Below are 8,463 nucleotides of genomic sequence, written 5' to 3'. Positions count from 1 at the left end.
GAGCAAAGGGTCTGAATACTTAGGACCATGTGATATTCTTTTTTATCTTTTTTAATAAATCTGCAAAAATGTCAACGATTCTGTGTTTTTCTGTCAATATGGGGTACATTAATGAGCAATCTCATCACAATGAAAACATCGACCTTAGAAATAACGAACGTGAACATTGAGATAACGCCAATGTATATGGCGAACCCCCGTTGAAATGCATACACAAGAATGCTTATTTCATTTAACCTGTTTCTGTTACTATCGGCGTGTCCTCAGAGCGATTACATATGCTCTAAACTGCGTTTTGCTCCAGCTGTATAAACACAGATGCTAAATGCTGCTGCTAATATGCTTAATATGCGCTCCTGCATACAATGCAAACTGCTAACATGACACTTAGTTTAAACTTGATTATGGTTGCTCATTTTTTTATTCAATTAGGCAGACCACGCAATACACACAGCGATATGGATTAGAAGAGCATTCACTTATCTTAGATGTTGATTTCGCTGTTCTGAAGCAAGCTGCAACTGCTACGGCAAGCACTAGTCATATATTTGAATGTTGAGCAGCGAGCTCATTGGCTACCGATACAAGAGAGAACCAATCAGCTGTGCCATGTGATAATGATGTCATTAAGTCAGATTGAGTTAGACCTATCGGACTGCGCCATCTAGAGTTTCATGCCAGAACTCTGTATTTATCTTAAATAGAAATCTTAATCATATAAATGTGTTTATCATCACATTTGATCAATTTAAAGCATCCTTGCTAAATAAAAGTAGGGCTATTAATTTCTACAACCCCCCCCCCACACACACACATAAGCTTTCCTAAAATAGTTTCACTTTTATTTTAATTTCTTCCAAAAAGCACAACTTGTCTTAGTCTTTGTTTTACACCACATGAACATCATATTTTATTGATGCACCAATGGTTTATGATTATACTGACCTCGTAACCCCTAAAAGCACTGCATTCTGATTGATATCTACACTGAATGCATATCTAGAGAGAGAGAGAGAGAGAGAAAGAGAGAGAGAGAGAGAGAGAGAGAGAGAGAGAACTCTCTGAGGAGAGTGGCTGGCCACTCAAAAACTCAATCAATAAAAGAACCTCTGAAGTGAGCATTGACAAACCTGTTATGTATCACCAGCTTTAATGGATTCTCATGCATAGGATATTCATCAAGTCAGGGTGCAGGCCTGCAGGTATATAGCCATGCTACTCTCTATCACGACCTCTAATTACTTCGCAGGAGGGATGACGAAGACTAAAAAAGAGGTATAATGTTCAATATCTCATATACTCTCAAATGTGGAGCCTGATCATTAAAGGATTTGCCCATAATAAAAGTGCTGGCAGCAAACCGCATAGTAATGTCTAGCAATGGATATTAATACATTTAAAAAAAAAATGGTACAGTTCAAGAGATATTTCAACCTCGTCTCAGTGTATGGGTTAAAGGCATATAAGTGTTAATGGCTGCAGTAAAAAGTAATAAGATTTTGCCTTTAAACTTTGAACACATATGACTGTACACATCATCATTTCCCCCCAAAAAGGTAGAAAAGTAATAATAAGGTCTCTAGGGATTGTCTCTATAATATAATTTACAACTTTGTTTTTTTCTGCATGTCTAGGTTGCACCACATGATGTTTTTTAGAAAAAAAAAATAGAACCCTTTTTTTAGAATACTTTTTAGAAATCATTAAACGATAATAATAAATGACAAAATAACCATAAAAAAATGAACCAACATAAACCAAAATTAACAAAATATAAAAATATATAAAATTCATTGAAATTAAAAACAGAACAAACGTAATTGTCGATATTTAAAAAATATATATTGAAAAAAAAATGTAAGCTTGACTGATTTAGTTATTACTGTTTGATTTATTTAGTTATATTAAAGTTACTTAATGGATTTATTTATATTAAAGTCAGCATGAAAAGGAAGTATCATCTTTCTTGTGACATATATTTGAGTGAAACGGCGACATGAGAAAAAAAAATGTAGAGCGGGACTTGATTTTGTCCATCAGCAATTGATTGGCTTAAAAAAATATATAATAATAAAAATAAGAACTGTCTATTTTGATTTCATGGTTACTTGAAATACTGTTTTGACATAATTGCAACCAGTTCATGCTGTGAACAAGATTCAGAATTTTCTAACAGTCCAGAAAACATCTAACTGTAGCATTCACTAATTATAGGCTCTGTAATCGCCAACCATCCCAAAACACTGGTCTCACTTAGTCAACATTATCTTACTCTATTAGCTTTGAGAGCATTATTTGTGTTTAATACAGCTGTGACTGACAGGGACATCAGTGGCGTTAGAGTTGCAATCTCCAAAGCAAACTCCGCCACGGTGCTTGCGGGGTTAGAATGGGCCATACCGCTAGGTAATCACTAGCCACGCGGTTAATGACTCACACAAGCTACTGATTCAAGGTGAAGCTGTTAATGCCATTTGTGTGCTTTCCAAGAGATACAATCGCAACAACTGTGCGATCTTTGCTTTGCTAAATTAAAATAAAACAGCACTCAAGGGCAAAGGCTGTGAGGACATCGGTTTTCTAATTTCAGCCTTCTCTGCAAGTTCCAGTCACTTATTTAACACACTGTTGAGGCCCCCGGATGCTCACTGAAACCTCCATTTTCTCCTTTCTGAACATTTGCTTCAGATTTTAATTACTTGTCAATTTCAAGCTGTCCCAAGGCTTAACACTTGCTGTCAGCTTCCAGTCAGTCCCTCCCAACACGCCAATGCATTACTACCAAAAGTTATTGTGTTTGGGATAAGAGCAGTGAAAGAGAACCTTAAAAACCGGCCTAGCCTTGAATCTCCACGTCACTTTGTTGAAGGCCCTCGAGCATTCAGGTATAGTAAAAACCTTTGTTTGCTACAAGAAATATCCAGCTGCTACTGTGCTTTGAAGCGCAAGGGACATTTCCACAGGCTTACAACATCTCCATCAATTTAAAATCAAAAGGCTGCCGTCTCGATGTGTAAACAAGAAACATCTATCAATAGTACATACTTCATATCACAACGAATCAAAGCCCAATATGCCACTTCAGTCCAACAGCCTCTCAAGGGTGTTCAGGACCACGGACAGCCCATCCTTTGCTATTCAACCTCTGCCTCCTCACTTCTGGCATATGAATAAAAATAGGGTCCTTCCAGTCTCATCTAGTCATGTCACATTCCTGCATCATACCAATGCTGTTTATTGAAGAAACAGCTTTTTTAAGTGTAATATCAGCTATCTGCTGGTATTCTACAAAGAAAGCTTCATGTCTACAATTAATTTGATGCATGCCTTAAATGAATCTGGAGTAGATAGATAGATAGATAGATAGATAGATAGACAGATAGATAGATAGATAGATAGACAGATAGACAGACAGACAGACAGACAGACAGACATAAGTTATGATATGATATGATATGATATGATATGATATGACATATATGATATGATATGATATGATATGATATGATATGATATGATATGATATATAGAAAAATATGAAATACGATATATAAAATACACTACTGTTTGCAAAGTTTCAGGTAAGTATGTTTTTTTCATATAGACACACATATATGTCAGCGTTTCCTAAAAAAAATGCTCTCTCTCTCTCTCTCTCTATATATATATATACAGCTGAAATGGACACAGCAAAAAAATAAAAATCCATTTTCAGTATTGATGAAAATAATATAATTACAAATTGATTGCTATCAATGTCTGCTTCTGCTTCACCTATGTAAGTCTTCTCTTTTATTCTCCTCAGTACTTTACTGGATCGCGGCGCTCGTCACTCAGAATGATCGGTTCAGAACTGTCCTTATCCATTATCAACACACACTCAGTGGTGCTGTAAAAGCACCTCATGAATTCTACCTCACATATCACCAACAACTGCACTTGTGTTTTTATGAGTCTATGTATTAAGTGAGCACATTGGGCGGCTACATAATTTATCATTCATTATGCTTTATGTGAGTGCTGCAGGCATAAAGGATGCTTTTTATAAATCCAGATAATATGATATTAATATGAGCGTTGCTTTTCCAACACTGCACATACAGACATGCCATCTTTTCACCCCCATCTTGCCATCTCCCTCTATGTCTGTCTATCTGTCTGTCTATCCATCTCTCTCTCTTTCTCTGTATCTGCGGCACCATTGCTCTCTCCTCCACAAAGAGCCTGGCTCAGACACCTTGCATACAAAACAGCTGACTCAATCTTCAAGCTGCATAATCAAGATAAGAGAGATGGAGAGAGAGAGAAGGGGACAGATGTACGCATCTAACAAATTATGTTTTAGTTTTTTGAACCAGCGCAACTCATCGTTGAATGTTAGGTTATGCTTAAGCACAGCTCTTGAGTAAATCCTCCTGATGAAAGTCGAGAATGATCTGCCGTGTTTTTAACAAATGATTAAAGCGACGGTGGAGATTTTCAATCTGTCTGTAGCTTATAGTGCGATTCAGTCATTCAGTCATCTATATACAGGTTGTACAGATAGACTACTACTGTATATCTTGTAGTGAATGATCTTTCAGCAAAGACAAATTCATGCACTAAAATCCAAAATAATAATAATAATAATGTTCATGTTTATTCTGATCCAAGCTTTTCAAACAGGGGTCCCTGAAAGTACTCCAGTGGGTCCTTGGGTAAAATATTTGAAGAAACATATGAAACACACATTTTCTAACTGATGATCTGTTAAGCATTATATAATGCAATTTTTTCTTAATGATAGCTATTATACATTGTTACCAAGAAAATCTAGCTTTTTTATGCTGGTTGATCCCTGGGGTTGGCTCAGAATCTGCATAGGGGTTCCCTGGGTCTATAGAAGATGAAAACGCCTGCTTCAGATGAATAACATTCATTATTTTAGGCTTCAACAATATTTTTCAGCCTGTTATTGTCAAAACAAAACCGCTGTAAGACCAAAATGATTTAGTTCCTTTGCACCTTGTTAAAAAAAAACTCTTAAGAATCCAAACATTTGGCTTTTAAGAACTCTGAGAGTGATTTATAAGTCTCAAAATACATGCTTCCATTTATTGAAAAAGGTTTGTCCTGACAAATGTATTTGCGTGTTTTGAGGGGGATAGGTACTTTACTTACAAGCTGAGACACTATCACTCCGTTTGCTGATCCAGTTCTTACTGGAATACACTGTTCTGACAGTAGCATGACAGACGAAGCTCTTTTCTTACCATGTGAACTCTGTTACTCGGACGACCTAATATGCTTAGTATCTTTCAGAGGGTGAGTCTTAAAGTTTAACTGTACAGTTATGTCAGTCAAGGTGAGGAAAATCAATTACATATCCAATTGGATGCACATATTTCACAGTTTAAAGCATGCAGCACTTACATTTCACATATAACTAGCATTTGCACTGAATCCAAGTCCTGTTAAACGGAACAGGTTTGGTCATTTTTCATGTCTTCTCTTTTAAAACTTTTTAACTCACAGCTGTTTGTAAAATGTGTTATTTTTCTCAATTTCAAGTTTTATTAAAGCATTAAAACTGGTTTATGTATTCATGAAATCTATAAAATGACATATTCCAAGGTATGTCTGCTTCATACATAAAATATTAACTCAATTATTATCTCTCTGAATAATTTATTAGACTTCTAGCGTCAAATGATTTCTTAATTTAGCAATTCTAACGTGCAGTCCTCAGAGAGACACTCATGCACAGATTTCATTCAACACTACACACAACTGGTAATAAACCAACTGCATTTTATATACAGTCAGAACACTTTCATCGTTGAAATAGACTGGAAAACTTTCAGAGCTCTGTCGGCGTAAACGGACACCGTTAGCTATTATAAGCGTATTTGCCATGTTCAGATCGCACTCACGCGATTCACTAAAATGTAGTGAGGACTGAAAGAAGCGATCAGTTGTCGGTTTTACGGCTGAAGGCGAACTCTAGCGGCAGACCAAACCTGTCTGCTGTCCGGGGTCCTGAAACGTTCGGCTACATTTATGGAGATGTTGGCGAAAGCACGAGATATTCAAGCCTGTAACATTTTTAAGTAAGACGCTTTGGAGTTCAACAAGCCCTAAACTAACAGGCATGAAGTGTTCACATGCTTAATCTAGCTTAGAATTCCAAATATTGCCGCACAAATGCATCATGTCAGCATTTGTCAAATTATTCCATGCAGAATGTCAATTGATTCCAAACGAAACGCGCTCACAACTCGCGTGAACATTTGAACGCCGATATACACTCACGCCTTAGTGCAAAACGAAGCGAATGGATGTTAATTTTAAGTCCGTGTAGGTTTCACTGTCAAACTCAACACATCAGACGATGCATTTATAAGTTACACAAGTCACGCCGAAGCATTTGTTGCAAATAAGCGGATGTACAAAAGCCACATGGATAACTTACATGTCTCAGACTACACTTGCGCTCCTTTCATTTCTCGTCCGACAAAACCAACGTTAGAAGCGACGTAGATGCGAAATTCCAAAGCATTTCTCACTTACCTCTTTCGCAGAGCGAAGCAAGAGTCTCTCCGTAACCAAACCGGGGTCCCTATGTCACCATGTACCCCCTTGACATTTTCAAAGAGGCAGTAGATATCGGACGAGGGTAAAAAAAAAACACACAACAAAAAAACAAAACGCGCACACACACACAAGGTTCCTTTTGGCCTCGGAATACAAAGAGGTGCAGCTCCTCACTGCGTCAAGCGCGATCCTCAAAGATCCATTAAAGAGCAAGTGATTAATTCAAGGCAGAGCCTTTATGTATTCCGCACAGACAGATACATGGCAGAGTAGTTTTGTCTGTCATAAAGCGAGCGACATCGCCTTATAACTATTTCCAGGCATTCATTAGTTGAGCTGAGGAGCGGGACTAGAGCACTGCTCATCCACAAGTCCAGTTGGAGCAAAGTTAAATCTCATAATAAGATTGTAGGTTACTGCGAGGCTATAAATGGTGTGGGTTCGACACTGAAGGCAAGAGGGCTGTGTGCCACGTGAGAGCACTGTTTAGTTCAAAATGTGAGATGTTAACACATCATCACTGTACGCAGTAAGCATCTAAACTTGCGAGTTATTTTCGAATTTGTAAATCTACTTACAGCAGCACGGCGAGAACATTGGCTGTGAAGAATAAAACCTTTGGCACACATTGCCAATTATATTTACGCTGCTGGTCGAGGAATTAATATGCTTATTTTATTCCTTAGCAAAGTTATAGCTATAACAATACCTGTTGTGCAGGCTATTGGGAACCCATTTTTTAAAATACCGGTATACCGGATTTTTTTTTTTTTTTCAGGAAATCGGTTAAAGATTCTCAAACAGCAATGTATGAAGTATCCTACTAAAATATGCACCACTTTTCAACGGCGCTGCTAATTCTAACGAGATACAGCACGACCAGCGTCGCTCGAGCTGGTTCTTTGTAAATCAAAAACAGCGCAGTGCAATCGACAAACGAATGACTCTTAGGAGACGGTCTCGTCCGATTATCGAATGAACGATTCATATGAGCTGCTTCTTTTGGTGAATCAAAAACGCATATGACTCAATCAGGGCGGTTATTGAATTAATCATTTACTGAATCTAAACTGTACTTCCGTCATGAACTGTTATATTGTACTAAAGGCTCGTGACATCAAGGAACATACTGATTGGTTAATATGACAACGTTCATTTAAAAGATTGTGAATGAATAAACAAATTTTGTAGATCGGACCAGTTGCTGAACTGCATGAAACATCATTAAAAATGGTTCAAACACACATTTTTCATTAAATGTATTATATCCTATTGTTCTATTAAATCTTGATTATCTCATAATTTGGCAACAGACTGCTGAAGGCAGTAAATGGAATAAGAATTGCATTACATTTTATTTTTTCCAACTGAAGGACTACAAGAATCATTAATCGAACCGTTGTTGAACTAGAATCATTAAAGGGGTCATATGATGTTGCTAAAAAGAACCTTATTTTGTGTATTTGGTGTAATGAAATGTGTTTATGCGGTTTAAAGTAAAAAAAAAAAACCGCATAATGTTTACATACTGTACATTATTGTTTCTCCTCTATGCCCCGCCTTTTTGAAACGCGTCGATTTTTACAAAGCTCATTGGTTTGAAAAGCGAGGTGTGCTGTGATTGGCCAGCTATCCAGTGCATTGTGATTGGCCAAATACTTCAAGCGGGTGACGGAAATGTTACGCCCCTCACCATACTGTGATGCCCTGTCTGGCCGGAGCAACGAGACAAAAACATTAAAACCCATTACAAACGAGGCATTTGTTGCATCCAGTGGGGACATAATTACTGATTATAATGACTTATACTGTCTTTTTACGCGTTGCGTTGCATCGCGCCGCGCCGCGCCACGTAAACATAAAACCCTATCTGCATTTGTGATCGAAGAA

The 8,463-nt window shown here is 37.4% G+C and overlaps 1 protein-coding gene across 1 annotated transcript in view; it reads right to left on the bottom strand.

Annotated features, from left to right (window-relative positions):
• The window catches only part of LOC107674694 (protein ELFN1-like), a 116,683-nt gene extending 109,739 nt beyond the window's left edge, over window positions 1-6,944 (bottom strand). The window contains exon 1 of the mRNA XM_016468771.1: window positions 6,550-6,944. The gene's annotated coding sequence lies outside the window, so the exon portion shown is untranslated. The remainder of the gene's footprint in view (window positions 1-6,549) is intronic.
• Between the last annotated feature and the right edge of the window lie 1,519 nt (window positions 6,945-8,463).

This window comes from Sinocyclocheilus anshuiensis, unplaced genomic scaffold, assembly GCF_001515605.1.
Source record: "Sinocyclocheilus anshuiensis isolate Anshui unplaced genomic scaffold, SAMN03320099.WGS_v1.1 scaffold152, whole genome shotgun sequence".
Lineage (NCBI taxonomy): Eukaryota > Metazoa > Chordata > Actinopteri > Cypriniformes > Cyprinidae > Sinocyclocheilus > Sinocyclocheilus anshuiensis.
The sequence above is the reverse complement of the archived record's forward strand: the minus strand, read 5'-3'. Positions and strand labels throughout refer to the sequence as shown.